This window comes from Austrofundulus limnaeus, unplaced genomic scaffold, assembly GCF_001266775.1.
Source record: "Austrofundulus limnaeus strain Quisiro unplaced genomic scaffold, Austrofundulus_limnaeus-1.0 Scaffold254, whole genome shotgun sequence".
In the NCBI taxonomy this organism is placed as follows: Eukaryota; Metazoa; Chordata; class Actinopteri; order Cyprinodontiformes; family Rivulidae; genus Austrofundulus; species Austrofundulus limnaeus.
Genome location: NW_013952656.1, coordinates 390872 through 410106, shown reverse-complemented (window position 1 = coordinate 410106; position 19235 = coordinate 390872). Strand labels below are relative to the sequence as shown.

Here is a 19235-nt window from a genome sequence, read left to right as displayed (position 1 = left end):
CACACACACACACACACACACACACACACACACACACACACACACACACGCGGATCAGGTCATGCGAGCCTCTAATGGTGCGTTCACACCGAACGCGATTTCAGCGTCAGGAGCAGCAGGTTTACATGCAAAGTCTATGGTGGACGCGCTTCAAGCAACGTCGGGAAGTTCTGCGGCGCCTCAAGCGCGATTAGAGCAGCGCGATTTGAACGATTTGAATGTCGCCGTGCGGCGCTTGCGCAGCTGTCCTGCGTCTGACCTCAAAGTGCACAAGCTTCAAACTTCAGCGTTGGCTGCGATTTTGAMGCTGAAATCGCGTTCGGTGTGAACGCACCATTACAGATGAAGAAATGGAGTAAATTAAAAATAGTCTAGGAAAAAAAAACACCTTATTTTTCTTTTTTATTTTGACACCTAAAGGTATTCAATACAGTTGTGATTTTTTTTTGTCAAAGGTTGTCATTTTTTCTAAAGTAATAAAGAAAACCCATACACTATGTTTTGCATATCAATACCGTGTCCTTAAATTAAAAAAAGTGTAATCCAAATGCCAACACATGCAAATGTTTATCTACATAAACAACCTAAAACTGACAATAAATCTGCAATGGTGACATCCACAGAAGAGCCATTTGGGAATAGTGTTAGGATTTCAACATTTCACTAATTCTTAATAGTAATCTTTATTTTGCACATCCAGTGATGAGCATTATTGCTCTGACTCTCATGCAACACGGCAAAGATGAGTGAAAACTAACAGCAGTCCAAAGGAAACCATGGGTTTTATTTCAATGGTTAAAACAATAGACACTGACTGAAGGTTGATTCTTCCTGTAAAGACAATTGAGCTTCATATGTTCTGAATATGTTAATTCTGACATGTGCCATGTCAACGAAAGTAGATTCAATGTTAAACCCTAAAAAAACTGAATAACAAACTGTGTAAAACTGAACTTTCCTCTTTCACATCTTACTGTCTCTGTAAATGCTGTAGTTTATGTCAGATAAAAAAACTTCAAAAGTCAGCACAAAGGAAAGGTTTAAGACTCTGTTCCTGGGGACCTCGTGCTCTTTATTTTCTCAGTAAAGTTAAACTCATTCCATGTCTGCGGCTATTGTTGACAGATATTTATGACAAAGCTACAAGCCAAAAGACATGACCCTCACAAAACCTTCATTGCAGAGCAAAATAAATGAGGTGTGAAACACTAAAAGCTTTAAATTCTGAGAGAATAGAGAGCTCAAGGGACATTTACAAGGGGGGACAGATAAGTGTATTTWCTTTTTTTTTTTTTTTGGTTGGGAGGAAGGAATTCACTCAGGCTACACAGTACCACAAACAGATTTGGAACAATCAGCACTGTGCCTGTTCTATTTGTGCTTCATTGTTTTGATATGCAAATACCATCAAAGGGGACAACTGAAAGCAAAATGATTTGATTAAAAATAGTTGCAAAAGACTTGAAAACAATACTCAAACAGGGGTAAAACATTTGTGATATGGATTGTGACAAATCTCTTTTGACCAGGTTGATACCTGAGTAGCAGGCAGGGTTGGTGGTATATTTTATTTTTTAAAGAGGACCATATAGTGCGTTTCAATCATCACATAATCACACTGTTCAGCCTCCCTGTAAAAGTTTACTCTAGGGTGGGGAAGAAAATCCCAACCAAATATCAAACTTCAGATTCAAGAGGAGCAGAGGAGCAGAGATTTAGCCTTGCTGAGTTCATGGGGGAGTCATGGGAGTTTGATTGTCCAGTCCAGATGTGTTGCTGAGTCAGAAGATTTATAACTATCTCCCCTAAAGTATTCTGTGCAGGTGCTGTGAAAATATATAGAGTGGGGTCACTTTAAAGACCATCCTGTATGGGTGGGGTGTAAAATTGAGTATTAGATGCATCCAGAGATTGGACATTCTGAATTAAATTTCAAAAGTAGGTCATTTAATACCATATTGTTGAGGAACACAAAATGGCGGAACAAATGGTTCAGAAGTGTGGAAGTGCACAGCCTGGACATTCATGGAGTGCACATAATAAACACATATAAAAGATGGCTGAGTGAGATATATAATGTGAAGTAGGGGTGTCCCGATACCAGTTTTTTCAAGACCGAGTACAAGTACGAGTACTTCAGTTTAGGTACTCACCGATACCAAGTAGCGGGGTTCGTGTGGATTATCTGTTCAACTTGTTGAATATTAAATAGAATGAAAATGAAATGCAATTATCATGCAAAAATTAATGGGTAAATATTATGTTTGACAATAAAACGGTAGTGCAAACTCTGTCAAGTAGATAAGTTGGTATATTTATCACACCATAACTTTTGAAACCATTTATTTTATTTCAAACAGGGCTCTTTTTATAAGGCTCCCTCTGAATGTATTAACAATACAAATACTGCAAAACAAATGCTGTTGCATACATTAAAAAACAAAATAAGTTATTTTTATACATTTTCCTCAACATGCAACTACCAAATTTAAATGAAAATGTAAACTATAACGTAAATTTTAGCAGCACATCTAYAGAAGTTTACTCTGCTTCAGTCTTAAACTTAAAAAAAGGACTAATAGTAATAAAGTGCAGTAAATTTCAGTTCAAACTTAAATGGAAATAAAACAAAATCTCAGAAGAACCAGAGTGAAAAATTAAATGTTTTTACAACAAACTTCCTTCCATATCCTGCTTATGTCTTAGTTTGTTCTACAAGAAAGAAAAAAAAAACAGCATTGAAGTTACTGCAACAATTGCTGCATAAAGTGCTGTTTATGAAGGCTACTGCTAGCAGCAGCAAACTCTTTGAATTCTTTGTCATGTCTTGTTCTCAAATGTTTAATCAAATTGCTGGTGTTAAAACATCCAACTTCCGCTCCTCCCCTCGACAGTTTAGCAGAGCACAGCAGACAGTCTGCTTGTTTGGTGTCCTCCGTGCCGATCATCTCTAAACTGCCGACGTTACTTCTTCTTCTACCGTCATCGTTCTTCTTCTGTTATTAGGGGGTGCGGTCGGAAATAACGTGTCAGTGCATTAGCGCCACCGCCTGGTATGGATTGTTGTTTATCCTTTGTGCAGCGCAGCACAGGAGGGGACAAAAGCGGTATCGTTTAAGAGTATCGGCCGGCTTTTGCGAGTACGAGTACGAGTACTTGATGCTGGAATCGGACCCAATACCGATACTGGTATCGGTATCGGGACACCCCTAATGTGAAGTAAATTAATTGGAAGCATACACATGTTTTGCTTTAAAACTACCAGCTCTAAAGCAATAGTAGTAAGGGAAATACATCAAGATGATCAAAATGCATCAGTAACAGTTTTATTGTTGCATTTGCCATACCCTTTTAATCATAAATGAATGGCAAGGTGCTTAAAGATTTGCACCCCTACTATTTCATTACATTACTAGCTAACAAATTACTAGATGAAAAATAGAATAATTTAATATTTGTACACTTAAGAGGGAAAACTCTATTTAAACATGTAAATTCAGTTTTTGACATCACTGGCTGCATTAACTTCCATCTGTGTGTACACAAGGCAAGGTGGATCAGAAAAATTCTCATTTTTCCACAAACAGTATAATGATGGTTCTGGTATGAAAATGTTTGTTAGGTGTGACAAAACTGTTGTGTAGATCAAAAAGATGCATGTCTACATTTTTGTACCTGGTGCAGGTCAGACTGTTCAGGTAACCCTTTGTCTATCTGTTTGTAGGAAAATAACTCAATATGAAAGAGGGAGGAGGGATTTTACAGTGCATACTCCAAGGACTTGGAATACCTTTAAGGTTTGCCAGAAGGATATGGGAAGTGTAGCTTCTACCTGAACTTTTCTCTCATGCCCTGACCTCAGACAGACAAAACAAAAAGGATGGATGGATTAAGCACGGGAAAGAACAGAACTTCAGTAAAAGTCAAGAGTATCATCATATTTCTTTTGGGCTTTTCAACAGTTGGCTGCGCTCAAGCCGATGACAAAAAAATTACAATATTTCATTTTAGCATTGAACATTTCTGTACTGGAACTGGCACAACCCTGCTGCAACAGGTTTCAGCAGCTGTTAGACAAGCCACCAGTGCTGGCTCTAGCCATTTTGGCGCCCTAGGCGAGTTGAAGCACACACCCCACATTAGTTTACTATGGTAAACTTAGATCTATTTGCTTTAAACACAAACATTCATCACACAACAAATTAAATGAATAAACAAAGTAAATATAATTAAATCAAATGACAAGGCTAAACAAAAGACCTTGTTCACAATTTGTGCACAGATTTAGAAGGTCCTCTCTTTTTGGAAAATATAAGTCTGATTTTACCTCATAAGGTCCTCAGCTGACAAACTCAGGCCTCACTGTGTCAGAATGGATGTCAGCAGGATTAGTAGTTGGAGTAGTTTATTTTTTCTGTAATACCTGACTATTGTTTTTTAAGACAAAGCTAATTGAAAGGGGCGCTGAGCAGAGTTACAACCAGGGATTACAAATAATAACTTTTTTTTCTTCTGCAGTTCGGCGCCCCCTCCAGCAGACGGCGCTCTAGGCGACCGCCTAGTTCGCCTATGCCAAGAGCCGGCTCTGCAAGCCGCTCTGGAAGAAGAGAACTTGCCAAGACCACAGGCGCTGACGCTTGTTAGGAGCGTCAGTGTGTTTGCATGTGTGTGGGGCATTGAAGAAATGGGTGGGGTATCGTACACATATTTTGAGGTATACATAAATCCTTCCATGAGTTTCCTCATTGCACAGAACCTATATTTTGTCTTTGGGTGATGTTGAGTTTTCAAACAAGCCCAATGAACTTTTAACTTCCTGTCAGCATCACGCCACCACAACAGCTACAAAGACGTCTTAGTATGGAGCACAGTGGGACTGTGAAGGCTTGTTTCCGTTTGCTTCATGTCTATACTTCTGATTAATCAATGTACTACACCCTCTTGTGTTCACTTTAAGGAAATCCATTTCTTCATGACAGTAAGCTGTCATATAATCATGATAGTCTAATTTTAACTTCTTTGCCCAGCGAGATTATAAAAAAGCATGCCCTTAAATGTTATCAACACTGAAAGAGTAGAGATCTAAATGTAGATTGGTCAACAATATTTTCACATAACTGACAACACCATTTTTGTGAATATAATGTTTCCCAAGACAGTAATACAATTTATGTGAAAAATTTCCATGAAATACAGTAGATTTATGTTCAGTTTAACTGTGATTGTCAGTGACCTTCTATGTGTTAAAACAATGTCCAAGCAACTGCACAGTTGAGTAAAGTTAAAGAGAAAATTATGTAAATATGATCTAAAGGGTAAATTTAGTAGATATATAAAACCATTAAAACTAGATGTAGATTTCAAATACATGCACAAATTAGCTCTGTTCATTTAGGGGAATGAACTTAACATTTCTACTTTGCAAGCATTTCTCACAATTTACAGAACGAGCCATAAAACATGATGCTATAATCTAAACACTACAGTTCAAGTTTGTTTGGAGATCCATGCTAAAGTGTTGAAAAACTTTTATATTAATTTGTTTCAATTTTATAATTATAAGAGGCTTTATCTAAAATGACACATTTTCTATGCATTATATAATGTGTAAATATTGGAACTACAACTGTTTTTCCCCTAACTGTCACCTAAATGGGGTAATTGTATTATTTGATTAGGACATTCATGATATATTTGCCACATCAGCAACTGAAAAGTGGATTAAAAATGTGTTCATACATTAAATTAACTGTACTTATCAGTGTTAGCATCCCAGTTGGTGCCGATTATATCTTTTAAATGAGTTATACATATTTTCAGTAGTTTTCTGTGCTACATGTTAAATGATCAAATTTGTCTGTTACACAGTGGTGCTGAGCAGCTTGTGAACTTGTTTCTCTCACCACACAACTTAATGTCTCAAAAATCAACTACTAAAAGTTAAGCATTTTTCACAAGCTTCATGGAAATTCTAGATATTAGACATTGAAAAAAATAATTGATTACAGAGCTTCTTAGAAAAAAAGACAAACAACAGCAGTTGCTCCATCTGAATGTCTAAGGATCAAAAAAACATGTTAGAAGGCTGTTTGAAACAGAAAAAGATACTGGAAACACTGGTGGAAACAAAGCCATTAAAAAAAACAACAGCAACAAACAAAATGATCAAAGACATTTTAGTCCATTAGCATAAATTAATGGATTGTTTTTTAAACCCACTTTATGATTTACCATCAAACCCTGATTCTTCTCATAATTAAATTCTCCCACATCTTGGTCTGGTTTTCTCAATCAAAGAAACTGCTAAAAACTTAAATGGTACAGTGTGTTTGACAATGAGATGAGCTTAAGACAAAACAGTTTTTAACAACACAAAATGATGTGAAGTTTTTAAACCATCTTTCAGATATTGAACAAATACCATGCAGAAGTTTGTAACAAAACTTGTGACAAAAGCCCAACAATCTTCTCACATCAGTGAGTCTGTTACCAATTTATGTAACAATGTGGTTTTAAAATGAGCCTTCTTTGAAAGAAAGGCATATTGCCCACATGCCAGAGCTTTTGACAAAAATCTTCTTATGTTAATTAATGACAGTGTTGTAGCTGTTTTTGTTTAAACTTTAAAAAAATAATGTCAATAACAAACTATCTCTACTTTATCACAATGTCATCTTTTTGATCAGCTGTAACACCTCTGAAGATGGAAGATGTCAAAACATGTCAGATATGTCTGAATAGACAAAATAATTCAGTGTCTAGTAACAAAATGAAAGCATTTAGGATTTATTAAATGTATAGAGATGAACTTCATTGGATTATCACTATTACTCGATGACTGAGGACATTGGGGCTTTAACAATCATGACCATTACTGTACAAAGGGGCTGATTTATTAAATGTTTGCATGTATAAAAAGATGTGCAAGATCTAATCTACTAACCATGCACACCAGCAATAGCATCTGTCAAATGAGCAAAAGCAGGCGCAATCTAAAGCTGGCAGTTTGCTCGCTCAGCAGTCGACCGGTCGACGCGTCGTCACGTGGTTGATCGGCGTTCGTTTTCGCACTGACCTTTCATAGTCCCGAGACACCCCAAGCCGAGCTGCTGGGAAACCCCTCCCGCTCCAGCATACGTCACTGCATGGGATTCCTTCCCCGGGGAGTGCAATGTTGGGAAAAAAAAGTCCAAGGCTCTTCACTCGACGTTGTTTATCCACAAACTCGTCCCGGATTAAGCTTCAAAGTTTTTATCGGTCAGATTCCACCGTGAAAAATGTCTGTTTTATCCCCTTTTATGAGTTTTTGGCCACTGACCATCTAATCGCTGCTTCCTGGTACAACAGTCGGCTCTGAAGCGATCGCTTTTTTCTTCTTTTTTTTCCTTTTATTTTTTTTGAAACGAGTGGTTGAAGCAAAATGCAGCATCTGAGCGCCTTCAGCACTCCCACGAACTTCTGACCAATCACACCATACAGTTCGTACGTGTTCTTACGTGGAGGGGGGTGAAAAGTTCAACCAGCGGGTTGCGACAAGAAATGCTGAAATGCCAACAATGCGAACAGAAGTGACGCAATTTTTGTCATAAAAATGCGACAGTTCGGCACAATTTCGGCAGTTTGGCAGCAGCATGCAGAAGCCTTTAGTGTGTTTTCCCTGATGAATATGCAGAATGATGGATCAACAGAATGTGCAAAATACTGGGAGGATGATTTAATCATTTAGCACCCAGTGTGATTCATCAAACCTGAAACTGATTGCAGTTGCTCTTTTGTCTATATTATATAGCGTGTTTGATAGACAGGTGCAATCTGGCTGCAGTCATTATACCTACTTTGCCTCAGATGCTGTTATCTGCTCCCCTGCACTGCTATAGACAGTCCACCATCCACTCTGTTGTATCATGTGAGAGATATGCATTTCTTGTGACATTTATGGATTTCTGAAGGTCAGCATGCAGGTAAACATCCAAAGGGTTTGACATGTATGTGATTTGGAGCCAGTCACAAATAGAAGCCAAGCCATACATCCTATGGAAGAAGAAAAAAACCTCCACGCAACCCTGCAAGGAGTGCAACTACAAAGAAGTTCCAGTCACACTGGTGCGACCAGTCGTTCGAGGGGGAGCGGTCGCCCGCCAAAACAAAAAGCTTTCATGTCTCACAACAAATCAATATAACAGTGCCAATGGTCACCCGCCTACACAAAAAGTCTCCATGTCTCATAATAAATTAATCTAGCGAAATCAACACAGCGTCAACAGGTGCCGAAAACCTCCGCAAGGCCGTCAGCCCTTGGAGCAGTGGCAGCGCTCGCTAAGCTCTCAGTTGACAACATATCAAGCATTCAGGGTCATAAATGTGGAAGTCAGCCAAAAGGAGGTGAAAAAGTCCCCTTTTAATAATCATGTACTTCTAACAACAACAATAAAATAATAATAATAATAATAATAATAATAATAATAATAATAATAATAATAATAATAATAATAATAATAATAATAATAATAATAAAGGTAGTCCAAAGAACAAACTTCCCTCCCCCTAAACCAGCTTTTTCCTCAGTTATCCTTCACTTTATGAGCCCAACATTCTGGTGTGAAAACAAATGTAAATGTAAAAGTGTCCACCACAATAATTGCAATATCAGTGAAATTGTAAATATTGCCAAGGTCTTTGTGGACTGATGTAAACATACAGGGCGGCTGTGGTGTGGTGGTAGAGCAGCCAACTTGGGACCAGAAAGTCACAGGTCTGACTCTCCGCCATGCCCACATGTCGTGGTGTTCTTGAGCAAGACACCTAACCCCCAACCCAACAGTGCTTACTGCTGCCCGCTGCTCTGCTTGGGTGTTTCTGACGTGATGGGTCAAATGCAGAGCACACATTTCATTTCATTGTCTTGCTGAAATATGCAATTTCCATGAAATTGTCTTTGTCATTGTCAGGATGGGAGCATATGTTGTGCCTTTTCAGATATATAAGCTGCCCATGCCAGAGGCAATATTGCACACACATAACATCAGAGAGGCATGTTTTTAAACTGTGTGCTGATAAGATGGTTACTCTCCTCTTCAGTACAGAGGACATGGTATCCATGGCTTTGTAAAAAATTAAATAAACAATACTCTCATTTGAAATTCACAATCTAAAAACAGTTTTCTACTTTGCCTCAATTCATTTAAATTTTTTTTTTTTGCTAAATGGTGGATCTCTGTCCATTTTTACCTCTGACAGGTTCAGCTTCTCTAAAATGTTCTTTTTATTCTCAATCCTCTTAATGACGTGTTACTAATTAACCTAATTAGTTGCAAAATCCTCCTCCTGATGTTTTTTTATTTGTACATTTTTAAAGCTTTTTTTTGCCCATGTCTCTTCTATTTTGAAATTTGTTGCTGCCATAACATTTCAAATTAACCATTTTTTTTTCTAAACATGGTTATTTTGTTAGTTTCAACATTTGATATATTTATGAAGTCCCATAGTAAATAAAACATGTTTCTGGCATTTGCAAACCATTGCAATCTGTTTTTATTTACATTTTATGCACCGTTACTACATTTTCAGAACCAGGGTTGTATTTAGGTTGTTTATTTGCTGTACAAATTGTACTTGTATAGCCTGCATGTGTACTTGTTGCTTGTCAGAGTTTGTATGTTTTAACAGTGGGCATGGCCTTTAACCCACTTCAACTGTACAGTCAATCCTTTAGATCTATTTATATTTGTGTTTAACAGAGACGAGCTCAGGTAAATGCTCCAGTGAACCCAGAGCAAAAACACATTACCGAAACAGAAACACCAATTCATGAGGTGAGTAAAATAAAGAACCACTGGATCCAAAATAGCCCCCCCCCCCCCCAAAAAAAAACCCTCATTTAACCTGTTGTGTTCAGATCACCCCTAATTTGCACAAATTGAAGCTGACTGTGCATGTCTTAGAAGGGAATAACACCCCCTTTTTTATTTGAGGGGTTAAATGGGCCACTGCAGACCCCCTGTGTAAGCATGCATGTGTGTTTGTTGGGTGGGTGGGTGCAGGGGTAATGGGTGGGGGGGTCAGAGCGGAGCCGCCAAGTCTAAGCCAGCACACAGAGAGGAGTTGTTGGGCTGGGAGACATTCACAGCCCTGGTGCTCGCAGCTCTAAATCGTTCAACCTCTTTCTGCAATAACATGGTCGACCACAACTATGACAAGTCTCTGAAACACGACCGTCTGCAGAGGTGTTTTCATTTTAGATGTTCAGGTTGCTTCATTCACGAGGCTGCAGCTGGTTAGCCTAACATACTTATGTTTTCAGCTCTGGCATCCTTACAGTCTCACTGGGCTGGTAAGCTAGTTGGCAACTAGGGCTGCCACAAACGATTATTTTAATAATCGATTAATCACCGATTATTTTTTCGATTAGTCGACTAATCGGATCATACGTTAATTGAATATAAAACATTCAGCTTATCACGTCAGAATGCAGCTGCTATTATATAACCATCGTTAGATTTTAGCTATATGCTAACTAAAAATAACTGCTGTGGAAGGTAAGTTCTGCTCTGCAGATATTGCACAGGTTTTTCTTTCATTTTCTTAAAATGATCCCACACTTTGAGCTCGGCTGTCAGGTAGCCATGATACCAGAGCCTGTCTGTATAATGTCTTGTGACGTCCACGGCCTACCCCAGTTACCACTACTGTGCATGTGTGTCAAGGACAGAAAGGCAGATGTGGCAGTGGAAGGTGTCAAAGCAGTTTGGAGAGAAAAACAAAGTAAAGAACAAAAAAAAGAAAACAATTAATCCATTATTAAATTAGTCATCGATTATTTGAATAATCGATTAGTCGTCGATTAATCGATTAATCGTGGCAGCCCTGTTGGCAACTCAATTTTGCAATCGTTTTGAAATAGGGCAGATTTTCAGGTGATGTCTCTCTGAATTCTGAGTCTTCAAGTGACCAGCAAGCTGTCTGGCAGCGAGCAGCCAGTTTTTGAAAGTCCCAGATTTTTTTTTTTTTGGCAAACTCTTTTGATTACTTGCAAACATTTCAGTTCAATTTACTGAGACTGCAACTGAAAATCTGCCTGTTTTCTCACATTTTTCTTGCATTTTTGAGTCACTCGCTAATCTTCAATAGTCACAGCTCAGTGAGGTACAACCCTTACATCACAGTTTGGCCTATAATGGTTAAAATTTAGATTGCAAACAGCTGACACTACAATTTCTCACAAGTACCACTGGAGGACAGGTAATTGTACTACAGTTTGAGAACCATGGCTTTAAACCTCAACACTAGAGCCGTGGCCAAGCAGTTATAAAGAAGGGATTTGAGAGTGTGGGTAGAAAGTGACCAGCCCACAGTTACATTTGATATTGGGTAAAAGGTGGTGGGTTTATAAACTGGCATTTGGTGATGACCACACAATAATATTAACCTGCAAAGCAAGTAAGATAAATTTAGTAATGTAGAATTTAAAGTTTGCATCTGCTAAAATAAAATGGAAACTGATATACATTCACATTGCCATGATTATCTCAGCCAGAGAAAGAAGAATGCACAATGAGCCCCCACAGATGTGCTCTCCTGAGTCCGCCCATGCATGCAGCGAAACAAGCTATGGAAATATCCCAAAGAGTGGCTCCTTGTAAGTCAGGCTCAGCTAAAATAAGTGTCTAATACAAACACAGCAGCTGATTTTGGTGGCGGGCAACAAAGTTTCCAACAGGAAATTGAAGCTAATGTCTACACAAGACGTGTTGTTATGGTCCAGAGTTAGCAGAAACTCTGCTTCAAGCACCTTTTAAGGGTTAAGATTTACTCATGAGGTGCCTGGATCCTTAATTTTTGTAGTTTGTATTTTTGTTATTGAATTTATTTTGTGTTTTTGACACTCTTCTTCACAATCTTTCTCTAATTTTTATTGTTTCCATTGTACTCTGTTTATCTCCTTTGTGACATCAGCCTCTTTCATTCAGTCCTCTGCTCCTTAGCCTGCACCAGCCACACCTGCTCCCTGTTGTTATTTTGCTCAGGTTTTCTCCACTGTACTCATCAGCCTCAGTTTATATATACTCTGGTTTATATATACTCTAGTTTATATATACTCTGGTTTATATATACTCTGGTTTGCCCTCATGCAGCAGTCAACCACCATGCTTCATGCCTCATCAGGTTTCAATTTGTTACGAGTTGCATTTATTGCTTTGTGTTTCCGCTTTTTAAATTGAACTTTACAAGTCGTGACATAAGGTGTTTTGGATAAGGATAACATTTATGGAAGTTTATGAGTTTTGCAGTTTTAAACTAAACACAACAGCCAAAACAGGATCAAGACTTGTAAAATAAGTAACCAAATACCAACCTAACCAATAAATTAATGGGCTTTAAAGCCATAGTTCCCAAACCTTTCAGCTTCCAACCCTAAAGTTTACCTCCACAAATATTAAACTAGATCACGATAGCACATTATATTTCTGTTTTATTAATGTTAACTGTACTGACTCTTTGTGACTACCAATTCAATGTGACTTATCGTATCTAACCAAAGATTGAGTCACAGTTATAGTGTTTTGGTTAATATGTTTGCAACAATTGCATTTTGCTAAAATATAATGAATAAATACCTTATCTACAGGTCATATGAATGAAATGTCTAAATATAATCCCAACAAACATTTTGAATTATTTATTTTGTGGTAGCTTTAAAGAACATGCTATTTATTTTACCCTTGGAACTTGCAGAGCTTTTGTTTCCTCTTCCAGCTGGTCAATCTTAATATCCAAACAATGTTCGAGATTTTCTCTTTAATATGGCATAAACTAATTCCTCATTAGAATAAAATAAAATAAATAGGAGTTCAGCCAAATATTAATGTTATCTTGAGTACAAAACAAATCAAGCCAATGGTACTTATGATATCTGATGTATCAAAATGTATTAAAGGGCAGAAATCTGAACATGTGCTCAGATCATTTTGACCAACTTTGATTTAATTCTCTGTTTGATGTAATGGGTTACACAATAGTTTTTTAAAACTATTTTATTAACAGTGATTAGCTGATCCTCCCTTGGTGTTTCGTGACCCACAGTGGGGTCCTAACCTCAACTTTGGGAACACAGGCAGGATGTTTCACTTGTTCATTTTAAATAACAATACTAGGCCTAACTGCACAGCTTTTAATGCTGCAGAACTCTTAGCCTTGTCTTATCTTTGATATTTGTGATACTTTTATCATATTAATGACTTTAAAAGTGTCCTGTTATCATTAAACTTTCTAAGCTGGTTCTTTTATATAAAACTTTTTTTTAATATATAATTTCCATGTAACGTTTACAGCAGGTTACTGACAGTAAAAGCTTTTTTAAAAGCATTGCAAACACTCTCACATCACTTCTTCAAGCCGAGCTCAGATGAGAAATCAGAAAAAAAAAAAAAACCCACACTACCTGACTTTCTGTTGTGGCTGGACGTCTTCTCTCCTGCGGCTGAGGCAAAGCGACTGCGCGCGTGGAGTCAGGAGAAACAGCCAGGCGCGTGCACCTTATCCAATAGCTGCTCGCGCGCGCCCTTCAGAGGAGTCCGTGTGTGAGGCGCGTGCGCGCCAGATGAAAGCGGGTGTCGGGGGCGTCGCTGTGGGCAATTTGTCCCGCTTTCATCCCCCCCTCTCTGCTGTAAATACACGCGACCCGATGAGGTGGATGTTCTGCCTCCCCCTGTTGTTTTCTGACAAATCGCTCAACTCGTCCCGGGCAACATGTCAAACAAGGGAGGGGCCCATAAAACAGTTGCTCAATATGCGGTTGAGTTGATTTAGAGCAGTGTTTCCCAAAGTTGGGGTCAGGACCCAAAATGGGGTCCCGAAACATCAAGGTGGGGTCCTGAAAAGATTTTCGTAATTAATTACATTTTTGGCTTGTTACAAAGGAGTGAGGTTAGTGTATTTAAAACGCATAAATGTAGTATAAAATATTGTTACTATGCCCATGTTTTGTTTACCTGATACAAATGTGTATCATACAAAATTAGCTGGGGGGTACAGGTCTCTGCTACTGTTATTTTGTGGGTCAAAAGCTGAAAAGTTTGGGAACCAGTGCACTTTGGTTCCCAAAGTTGACCTTGGGACCCAATTATGGGTCATAAAGCACAAACATAATCTCCAGAAATCAATTTAAAGGGTAATAAAATAATTGCTGATCTAATATTTTCCCTATAACTATTACAAAAACACAAAATAAGTATAAATAAGTATTTATATTTGCGTACAAGCTGTTTAGATTGTCAAAAGCCTGTGTTTTTAGGGTTATTAACAAAGTTCGTGTACTCAGACCAGTAATATTTGGGGTCACAAGTTTTTGCCATGGATATTTTGTGGGTCAGAAGATAAAACGTTTGGGAACCACAGATTTAGAGTCACCCCCATCTCCTCCTCCTCAGCCTCTCCTCTGTAGTAAAGATCCTATTTTAAAAACGTGGCAAGTGCTCAAGTTATGTTTTACCCTGATTCTAAATAAATAAATAAATAAATAATTAAATAAATACAGGAAATTAATTTTTAACTAATAGGGCCTAATGATGTGTTTTTAGAAATTAGCATTATCAGTGTAACATTAAATATGAAAGAGGCAGAGGTCAGTCTAATCTGAGATCAGATCAGCTCATTCAGTGAATAATAGCCCACTGTCATGGAGGGTGTATCACAAGTCTCAATCTGATTTTAATTCATTTTAATGATTACCTTTTGGAGTTAGCTAAGATGACTGCCAAAGCCAAGCAACTTTTGCAGAAACAGCTAAAAATTGATGCGGTTTTAGGTGAAAATAATCCCCAAACACCAATATTGAGAGTTTATATTTAACGTTCCTTTTTGGCCTTCGGCTGCATGGTGGTGCCGATGCTGATGCCTCTCAGCAAGAAGCTTGGCAAATCAAATCCTGGCCAGGAACCTTACGACTTGTTCTATCTAAGCATGTATGGGTTTTCTCCCACATATTAAAAAAATAAAATAATAATAAAAAAAACAAGAGTGTGAGTTAGGCTAATTCTAAATTTTCCGTGGATGAGAGAGTGAATGGTTTGTTGTCTGAATGTGGCCCTGTGATGGACCTGTGAGCGGTCCAGACTGTACCCCGATGATGCTATTTGTCTTAGCTAAGCCCTTCTTGTGGTTGTGTCTCACACAACAGGGTGAGTCGAAAGTCACAGGACACCCTTTTATTTTAGAAAGATAAGAATGACATATCCGAATACCCCAGCATCCGAATACCCCAGCAAGTACTGGTGGGCTATCTTTGGAAAAACTTGTCTTTGATCCAATATGGTAGCTTTCAAGATGGTGGCCATGTTCTGGCCCCCTCAGCCTGTATTGTTGTGCTCAGTTACCTCCGCCAAGGGCGAGGTAATGTTTTCGGCCGCGTATGTCTGTCGTTCTGTCTGTGGACAACATTAATCAAAAACTTGTGGACGGATTGTCATGACATTTTTACCACATGTGGGTACTGGCTCAAGTAACACACCTTTAAATTTTGGTGATGTTCCGGATCACGATGCAGATACAGGATTTTTTTAACACTCTGAGATCAGCAAAGCTGTGATGCTTTCACAGGGCGTGGGTTTCTAAGTGTCCAGCAGGTGGCACTGTAGTGTTGGTGTGCCCCTTTGTAACTGTATTACAGGATGGGGGGGAATTGGTCTTGGCGGAGGTTTGCACTCTCCGCGTGTTTCTAGTTTTGTTTTGTTTTCTGGTCTAAGAAACATGCTAGGTTCAAGCTCAGGTTGCATCAGGAAAGGCATCCATTGTAAATCAATTGCCTTTTTTTGGTGATTTTTTTCACTGTGGCAACCTCAGCAGATGAGATCAGCTGAAGGAAACACATTTTGTCTGCCTTTTCACAGCTGCATTTTTTTTATTTGAGCTGTCAAATGTTACATTGTTAAAAACGTGGGGTTATTGAATAGATAATATTTTTTGTTATTTATTTACTGATGGGAGTGGATCTCTCCTGCATGCTTTCCAGATGTATTATTCTCTAATAAGATGTTCTAAGTGAAAGGAAAACTTTTACAAAGTAGCTCAATTTTTTTGTACAATTCAAATAAAACTCAGTTGAATGGGGTGGGTCCCAAAGTGAGCCCCTCTGCTGCTCATATTCATAAACTCTGTCATGAGACTGATGAGGAACAGTTGGGTGTTTCCTTTTAGATAAACATGATATGAAAAATATTTCACAACAAACTCTACCGGGAATTAAATACACTTTGTTTTTTTTTAATATCCCTTCATCCATCCAGCCTTATCACTTTTTTCAACCTGCCACAACCTTCTGCCTTAAAGTATTAAATGACAGTGTGCAACAAAAAAAGTCAGAAAGTTGAGTGACATTATCACACCCTTTCAGGTTTCTGGATTCTAAATGGTAAAACCTGGGAGGAGTGTGGAGGACATATTTGTACAGATCTGTTTTTAAAAGATGGGCCTAATTTTGCAATCAGTCCCATTAATCTATGCACACAAAGTTGTTAAAAGACATAATTTTATTTGACAGCAAGCACTAGATCATTCCTTGGGTTCAGCCATAAAACTATAAACATCACCTTGTCACGACTGCTGGGAAGCAGACAATAAATACAGTATAATTCTAATCAAAGCAAGTCACTCCAAACACATCATAGTACCACAAGAAGAAAAAGAAAATCTCTAAAATTATGCAAACTGGCATGTTTCTCATTTAGTTGTTGGAACAAGCTCAAAAGAACATATTTAGTTTGTGTATTTGCTTTAGGCAAATACACAAACATTTCTAACAATGTTATTGAGTATTACAGCCTGATGTTGTAATTTGTGGATGTCTCAGAACCCTCGTCACACTTTTACGGTGTCTCCAGCCAGAAAACCAAACCAAACATGAGACCTGCTGCGCATAAATACCCACATTATTGCACATTCATGCACGCTGTTTTCTAAACAGAACAGACAGATTAGGCTTCATCTGAAGGATTACTTTCACATGTCAACAAATGATAGTTAGCATCTAGAGTCGTACAAATTTATAAAAAGCTGCTTATTTATGAAAGGCATCTAAACTCTAAACTCAACTCCAAAGCATTTCAATTCAGTCCATTGTTATTAAGCACATGAATATCAATAATTGGACAAATATATTTATCAGAATCAGAAAAAAAACTGGATTTTTTTTGATTAGCTTGTTTTAAAGAACAAATTGATAGCTGATGAGTAATAATACTGCTGCAGCTTCGTCTGCAAAGTTTTACCAACAGAATGTTAGTCTTAGAAATAAATAAAAGACAGCAATCAGACTTTGCTGTAACAGCTGAATAGTTTTTTTATTTTCTGAGAGCGCTAAGTTTTAATTAGCATAAATTGCTGCCATGCAGCATTCAGAGCTGTTTAGAAGAGATTAATCCCACAGTGAATTAAATTATTTATAGAATAAAATCCTTACTTATTTTCTGCAGTTTAAATAGGAGACCAGATGAATCGGTGCCAGTGAACTTTTAAAGGAGCATAGTTGTTGCATACTGAAGCACTGGGGCACATCACCAGAGATGGTGCAACAGGATGAACTCTTTCATCATAAGACCCCCTTTCCTTGGAGAACCCACCATCAATTCTTAGCCTGTGCCCATGAAGCACAACAGTCAACGTTTTTCAACCCTGGTCCTCAGCGCACACTGTCCTGCATGTTTCAGATGCTTCAGCACAGCTTCACAGGCTTTTGTTGAACTGCAGTCATCTGAATCAGGTGTGTCAAAGCAGGGAAACCTCTAAAACAGGACCAGAGTTGTTCTGCTCAGTTCCGTCTCCTTCACCTCTCTCCAGGAAGTGTCTGCAAGTTCTGCCTTTCCCGAGATTGCCAAAAAAGTTGGACCATGGTCTTATCACTGATTTAAACATGTCGTTGTCTTGTGCGCTCGCATTCAAAAACAAAAGCAACTCTCTGCAGAAGGAAGTTTGCACAAGCAACAAGGAAAGACCAAGGCTACGTTAGAGAGACTAGATCTCTCAGCTGCTGTCCTGACCCAACTCCAGAACAAGCAGACTCCATACAGTGTTCTGTGACTGAGAAAGCTCTGCACAGTGGTTGTAGGCTGTGACAGTGGGCTTTTAAAAATGTTTTAAGGCTTAATTTAGTGACTGTTTAATAACCATTTCTAATGTCATACAAGTATCAGCAGGAAGTCAGTACTGTCAACCGGATCCCCCCTTTTATTTTAAAATGTCTTCAACCATTACCTTTTCATAACTGCTGTAAAACCTACAGGTCATAGTTCTCCAGTTTTAAGAGCACTCATACACACATGGAGAGAACACAAACAGGGGGTCTTTATGTTGGTCCAGGGTGGGGTGCAGGAGAATTTGGTTAAAAGACATGAATGACTTCAACAGCCCCACCCGAAGTACTTAAAATATTCTTAGTTACTATTTACAATTCATGATGTGAAAAACCTCAGTACATATGAAGAACCAGTTTCTGCCTCTGTTTCTACTTTTAATCCATTTAGTTTATTTTCTGTTGACTGTGGTTCACCATGACGTAATGCATAAAAATATCTGGATAAACATTTAAGAGTTCCAATTTTAAATCAGACATACTGTTTTACTTTAATATTCATGTTTTTTGTCTCCTGTAAGTTTTTCCTGTAGCTGTCCTGTAATAGACTGTTTTTTCTCTAACATGTAGACTACTGTATATTACTGCTATTTTACCTTTGGTGGCAGGTGAAAAGGTGTGTCTTGTTTGATAAATACAATCTCATGAACTCCTGAACAAATTTTAATAAAACAATTTGAAAGCAATCAGAGACATAGAATATTTTTAAGTCAACCCAGTTCAAGATGGTCTGCACAATCAATTGACCGTCTAAAACACAAAAATGGCTATACTCAGTCATTTAAGAAGATCTTGAATTAAAACCTTATGAAAGTGGCTGTCAGTCACTCCAGTTCATACTGTCTGCATTGTTACAGAGCTAATACGTCATTAATTGTTGGAGTCAGCCCTGTTTGTTTGTGAAATATTTAATGAAACACTTCTGAACACTTTTATTGTTTGTTCAATAGTTTATTCATTTTCGATTAAAAACAAAAATTTCAATGCAACAAAAAAAGAAACACAAATCTCATAAAATGAAAGGAAGCAGAAGAAGAAAAATCGTCTCATAGTATCTGCCACTATTTAACAACAAAAGAGTAATAAAAATAAAAATATATGCAAAATTTATATG

The 19235-nt window shown here is 38.0% G+C and overlaps 1 protein-coding gene across 1 annotated transcript in view; it reads right to left on the bottom strand.

The window, feature by feature from the left end:
• hapln1b (hyaluronan and proteoglycan link protein 1b) overlaps positions 1-13608 on the bottom strand; it is a 31172-nt gene extending 17564 nt beyond the window's left edge. The window contains exon 1 of the mRNA XM_014020501.1: positions 13439-13608. The gene's annotated coding sequence lies outside the window, so the exon portion shown is untranslated. The remainder of the gene's footprint in view (positions 1-13438) is intronic.
• Between the last annotated feature and the right edge of the window lie 5627 nt (positions 13609-19235).